Source organism: Cervus elaphus, chromosome 26, assembly GCF_910594005.1.
Source record: "Cervus elaphus chromosome 26, mCerEla1.1, whole genome shotgun sequence".
In the NCBI taxonomy this organism is placed as follows: Eukaryota; Metazoa; Chordata; class Mammalia; order Artiodactyla; family Cervidae; genus Cervus; species Cervus elaphus.
In genome coordinates, this window is record NC_057840.1 from 36,677,490 (window position 1) to 36,684,417 (window position 6,928).

Genomic DNA, 6,928 nt, shown 5'->3' on the forward strand with positions numbered 1-6,928 from the left:
GGGAGGCCTGGCGTGCTGCAGTCCCTGGAGATGCAAAGAGTCGGACACGACTGAGCGACTGAACTGAACTGACTGAAACAGATATCAGCTTTATCTTTCTTTTTTTTTCAAACTGGCTCTGTGAGTTATTTCTTTTTTACATCATGGAAAAATGCTTAGGCAGGAGGTCTCATGGGTTTTTTTTTTTTTTTATTTATTTTTTTTTTTTTCTAAAAATATGGAACGCTTCACGAATTTGCGTGTCATCCTTGCGCAGGGGCCATGCTAATCTTCTCCGTATCGTTCCAATTTTAGTATATGTGCTGCCGAAGCGAGCACTCATGGGTTTTCCTGTCATTTTAAGATGACCCCCCCACCCCCAGTTTAATAATTACTTATTTCTTATAGTGTCATAGTTTGAATGTTATCCCATTTACAGCTTCCTTCAGCCAGAGCATGAGCCGGTTTAGAGCTCAAACATGCATGGCATCAAAACGATGGGGCGGTGGCGGCGGCGGGGAGGGCAGCATCCACTGCTGCAGGGCCCCATCGCCTCACTCTGCTGAAGCAGGTTGCTTCAGTCAAAGGGCAAGTGGATGGCATGGAAGGTAATGATCTTTGAGAAGCCCCACAAGACAGGCAGCCTGCTGAGAGGACCTCTAACACTAAGATGATATGGGATGGACTGCCAGAGTCTTGAACCCGGGAGCAAGCTACAGGAGCGGAGTGCCTCACATTAGAGAACTCTGCAGGGCAGAGACACTTTGAAGAAGGCTTCAAGAACTCAAATTCAGTTGTAAACCACTAACAAAAATTAATTCTCACTGCCAGGCATTTGGAAGTTGAATAAATAAAACCAATCATAGAAATACTTTCAGAATTTAGAGAATATATGGAACTAAATATAGCAAAATATTGTGTATCAAAACTTATGGATGCAGTTAAAACAATACAGGAAAATTTATAGTCTTAAATATTTATTTTAGAAAAGTCTTCTTAAGGACAAATGCAGTGCAAATAGAATAATGATAATAAACTTATAGTTGAGAGAACCAAAAAAAAAAAAAAGCAAAAGGGTCTTAAAGAAAAGCAGATTTAACAGCATTGAAACATGTATATTATCTAGGGTGAAACAGATCACCAGCCCAGGTGGGATGCATGAGACAAGTGCTCGGGCCTGGTGCACTGGGAAGACCCAGAGGGAGCGGGTAGAGAGGGAGGTGGGAGGGGGGATAGGGATGGGGAATACATGTAAATCCATGGCTAATTCAAGTCAATGTATGACAAAAACCACTACAATATTGTAAAGTAATTAGCCTCCAACTAATAAAAATAAATGAAAAAAAAAAAAAAGAAAAGCAGATTTAACAAACTTTTGGCAAGATTGATCAAGATAACAAAAGTAGGAAGTGTTTTTTAAAAGGATGATAAAAGGGCATAAAAATGATTAGTTTATAAAATCATATAATCATAAAAATGATTAGTTTAGATGCAGGGCATATTAAAAGATAACATAGGATGTCATAATAACTTTATTGCTGAAAATCGAAAATTTAGAGTAAGTAAACATATATTTGGAAAAATTTCTGCCAAAACTGATTCAGGAGGAAAAAGAAAGCTAATTTTTTTTTTAATATCATTAAAGAAACTTAATTATTACTTAAATGTTTAAGCGTAAACATTTGGGTGCGCATTTGAACATGGAACGATGTATACCATGTGTTATCCTTAGTTAGCTGAGGGCTCTAAGACTGGAGGGGACCCCAAACTTGACTCTTCTCTTACTTTATCATTAGAGTTACCTTCCTTTTATCCTCAGCATGTAAATAAAGACCAGAATTGCACATAAATTTATTTACAGGCTTATATTCTCTGAGCCTGCATAAGATGCAAATACTAGTTTTTACAGCCTTGAGGAAGAAACAACTAGTATTTTTTAAATTTTAATTAACTAGTATTTTAATTAATTTTTAATTTTTAAAAATTAATTCATATTGGCAATGGAGTTGCATTACAATGTTGTGTAAGTTATCTGCTGTGCAGTAAAGTGAATCAGCTACACATACACATTTATCCCCTCTGTTTTGGATTTCCTTCCCATTCAGGTCACCAATAGAGCACTGAGTGGGCATCCCTGGAGGCTCAGCGGTAAAGAAACCACCTACAATGCAGGAGACAGCATATTGAAAAGCAAAGACATTATTTGTCAACAAAGGTCTGCCTAGTCAGGGCTGTGGTTTCTCCAGTGGTCATGTATGGATGTGAGAGTTGGACTATAAAGAAAGCTGAGCACTGAAGAATTGATGCTTTTCAACTGTGGTGTTGGAGAAGACTCTTGAAAGTCCCTTGGACTGCAAGGAGATCCAACCAGTCCTTCCTAAAGGAGATCAGTCCTGGGTTTTCATTGGAAGGACTGATGTTGAAGCTGAAACTCCAATACTTTGGCCACCTGATGTGAAGAGCTGACTCATTGGAAAAGACCCTGATGCTGGGAAAGATTGAGGGCAGGAGGAGAAGGGGACGACAGAGGATGAGATGGTTGGGTGGCATCACGGACTCAATGGACATGGGTTTGGGTGGACTCTGGGAGTTGGTGACGGACAGGGAGGCCTGGCGTGCTGCCGTTCATGGCAGCAAAGAGTCGGACACGACTGAGCGACTGAACTGAACTGAACAATGCAGGAGACTCAGGAAACTCGGGTTTGATCCCTGAGTCGGGAAGATTTCCTGGAGGAGGAAATGGCAACCCACTCCAGGATTCTTGCCTGGAGAATCCCATAAACAGAGGAGCAGGACAAGCTACAGTCCATGGGGTCACAAAGAGTCAGACAGGACTGAAGCGACTTAGCGCGTACAGCAGAGTGCTGAGTAGAGTCCCCTGTGCTATACGGTAGGCTCTTGTCTGTTTTACATATAGTGTCAATAGTGTATATACGCCCATCCCAGTCTCCCAATTCATCCCGCCCTCCTTCCCTGCCCTGGTGTCCATATGTTTGCTTTCCATGTCTGTGCCTCTATCTCTGTCTTGCAAATAAGATCATCTATATGTGGACTCTACCCCCAATTTTTTCTTACCTTCTCCTTTGCTGACGTAATTTCAATAAAGGTATGAAAATGTACTACCAAGTAATATATTTTGTTTCCTTTCCCTGACAACTAGATAGTAGCCTTTTAACTAAGTTCTTGGTGAATGAGAGGCAAGTAGAAGTATCACAGAGCTTGCACTGCCCCTCTTTCCTTGCCTTCATTCTGCTGCTTTGAACAAGGAAAAGCCTGAGACATCATTCCGGAAGTCACTGTAGAACAACCAACACTAGTACCGCCTAATTTTGGACCCTTTTTTCCTCAGCTGAAAATAAAGCTATATTTTCTATAAGCCCATATTATAGTCTTAAATTTTTTTTTTTTTTATTATGTGTAATCAAACCTTATCCTCGCACAAGGCAGACAACATGCAGTTGGTTCTTCCCAGTGGAACAGGAAACCAGAATGTTGACTCCCAGGTCACATTCAACTTCTGAGTTTAGTGTCTCTATGGCAGTATTGCCCCAGTCATAGTTCATTTCAGTAAGACAGATCTTAGCAGCAAGTCAACTCTGTGGCTTGCAAAAAGAACCCTGTTTTTAGTTAAAAACTTTGTAAAATTTTATCTGATTATGAGATTTGTTGTATTTACTATCTTTGTGATAGGATTTACCTTGAAGAACTCAAAGTCGTTCTTTCTATACACTACCAATTATTTCCCAAGAATGTTTCAATTTTCTGGTTGTCAGCTTCTCAGGGAGTTCAGACTTTTAAACCCCAGTAGAGGCTATGTCCACAAGGATATATTGCATGGAGCCAGGCAGAAACTGTACCAGCCCCGAGAAGTCTGGCATCTTTGTAAGAAATTTGGTGTCAACTTAAGAATCCAGTTCTTGGTCATATTCACTGGGAAATTTCAAGCATTTTCTTAATTTAGTCAATTGACATAACATTGTAGATGTCTGGTTTTCTGCCTGGAACATCCAGGACCAAACCATGCATTCTCCCCAAATTGAAATTCCAATCAAATGTGGTCTCTACAAGATCCCTTTTACTTTCTGGGGGTAGTCCAAAAACCATCTCTGCTCATGCTTTGTCCAGATTTTCCCTCTCCTCCTGTCTTTGGAATCTAGGCAGACAACAAGAATGCACATGTGACTCAGGTGAAGATTTAAGCCTGAAATCCAGCTGGTACAACACCTTGGCTTCAAAACTCCACTTTTACTCCCATCACTGCTATCAACTACAACACTTTAAAACATTGACCTGGGTGACTCAACCCCACTATTAGAAGAAAAATGTCCTGGAAAGCAAGAGTAATTCCAAAATGTTGCACAAGGGAACAATTAGTCCCCCAAACACTTAAAATCTGCCTCGTTTCCCATTTACCAAAGCAGCTTGCATTCCCAGTGTGCTCCAGAGGACAATTTTTCTGTAGGTGTCACCTTTTTATGGAGAAGGCAGTGGCACCCCACTCCAGTACGCTTGCCTGGACAATCCCATGGATGGAGGAGCCTGGTAGGCTACAGTTCATGGGGTCTTGAAGAGTCAGACACGACTGAGCGACTTCACTTTCACTTTTCACTTTCATGCATTAGAGAAGGACATGGCAACCCACTCCAGTGTTCTTGCCTGGGGAATCCCAGGGACGGGGGAGCCTGGTGGGCTGCTGTCTATGGGGTCGCACAGAGTCGGACACGACTGAAGCGACTTAGCAGCAGCAGCAGCAGCACCTTTGTGCATCTTCTTCTTTCCTTACATCCTTTTGCCTGTCTCCATTTCTCACAAAGGAAGCCAAAATATTTGGGCTAATAAGAAAGCTCGTCCATAGAACAACAGGGGTATAAAGGAGACCAAAATGGGACAGAGAATTCTTTTTTTGAAGTTAAGGGAAAAGCAGGCTGGGAACACTTGTAGGTCTTATAGGTTTATCTTGATCTAGAACTAACTGAATATTTATTTTTCTCAAGTTAGATTGAGAGTATATTTAGCTGATCAATCTTGAAGTCTGTGGATTTGAAGGCACTAGCAGATTCCTCAACTATCCAACCATCTATGACCATTATTTATCTAAATTACAGGCATCGTGTTTCTATATACCAGGGTGGGGGGGAACACATTTCTCCTACAGAGAAGCTTGAGTCAGGGTGATAGCTATACAGCTATAAATATTTATTACCCATGTTCCTTCTTTAATGCCTGTTTGATGAATAGACTCAGAAACTTCACTTTCCACTGACACAGTGTAGGTGGTGATAGGAAAAAAGTACTTTACATCAGATATAAAATCAGCAGATAAAAATGGATAAGCCAGGAAAGTTCATGGAGGAGGTATTGTCTGCTTTTTTCTTTTCTTGTATACTTTTTTGAAAAGAAAAATGACTGAACTATTTATGAATTCAAGAATAAAATCCAATGATCATAATCAGATGATAAAATACTAGAAACCATTGGATTTCTTTTCAGTCCTTCAGTTTCACTCTCAATGGAAGTAAAGAACTGAAAGTTTCATTAGAATCAGTGTACATCACCCAGACCTCCAGGCTGGGGGATGAGGGGGGGACTATGAAAGCAACCAGATGAACAGTGAAGGGACTGGGGATAATACATAGAACTTTTATTTTGTGACTTAGCAGTTTTCCATACAATAAAAGATAAAGCAATAAATTGGACTGGCTGTGGGTAAAACTGGATCTTGTTTTAATGAGCAGGGCCATACTCAGTTCAGTTTAGTTGCTCAGTGGTGTTAGACTCTTTGCAACCCCATGGACAGCAGGACGCCTTTTAAGATTTTTCTCTTTATGTTTTGTTTTCTGCAGTTTCATCAAAAATTTCATTTCAGTTCAGTCGCTCAGTCATGTCCGACTCTTTGAGACCCCATGGACTGCAGCACACCAGGCTTCCCTGTCCATCACCAATGCCCGGAGCTTGCTCAGACTCATGTCCATCAAGTCAGTGATGCCATCCAACCATCTCATCCTCTGTCATCCCCTTCTCCTCCCACCTTCAATCTTTCCCAGCATCTGTATCTTTTCCAGTGAGTCAGTTCTTCCCATCAGGTGGTCAAAGGATCGGAATTTAAGCTTCAGCAACAGTCCTTCCAATGAATATTCAGGACTGATTTCCTTTAGGATGGACTGATTAGATCTCCTTCCAGTCCAAGGGACTCTCAAGAGTCTTCTCCAACACCACTGTTCAAAAGCATCAGTTCTTTCATGTTCAGCTTTCTTTATGGTCCACCTTTCACATACATACATGACTACTGGAAAAACCATTTTGCATGATGTACTCTGCATATAAGTTAAATAAATAGGGTGAAAATATACAACTTTGACATACTCCTTTCCCAAATTGAAACCAATCCATGCCCAGTTCTAACTGTTGCTTCTTAACCTGCATATAGATTTCCAGGAGGCGGATAAGGTGGTCTGGTATTCCCATCTCTTTCAGAATTTTCCACAGTTTGTTGTGATCCACACAGTCAAAGGCTTTGGCGTAGTCAGTAAGGCAGAAGTAGATGTTTTTCTGGAATTCTCTTGCATTTTCTGTGATCCAACAGATGTTGACAATTGGATCTCTTGTTCCTCTGCCTTTTTAAATCCAGCTTGAATATCTGTAAGTTCTCAGTTAACGTACTGCTGAAGACTAGCTTGGAGAATTTTGAGCATTACTTTGCTAGCATGTGAGATGAGTGCAATTGTGAAGTAGTTTGAACATTCTTTGGCATTGCCTATCTTTTTGATTAGAATGAAAACTGACCTTTGCAGTCCTGTGGCCCCTGCTCAGTTTTCCAAATTTGCTGGCATATTGAGTGAAGAACTTTAATAGCATTATCTTTTAGGATTTAAAATAGCTCAGCTGGAATTCCATCACCTCCACCAGCTCTGTTCCTAGTGATGCCCTAAGGCCCACTTGACTTTGCATT

General features: G+C 40.8%; 1 non-coding gene across 1 annotated transcript; it reads right to left on the reverse strand.

Annotated features, from left to right (window-relative positions):
- Positions 1 to 211: 211 nt before the first annotated feature.
- Positions 212 to 318, reverse strand: LOC122684541. The gene has a single exon (XR_006338084.1). It is a non-coding gene; the product is annotated as a U6 spliceosomal RNA (small nuclear RNA).
- Positions 319 to 6,928: the final 6,610 nt, after the last annotated feature.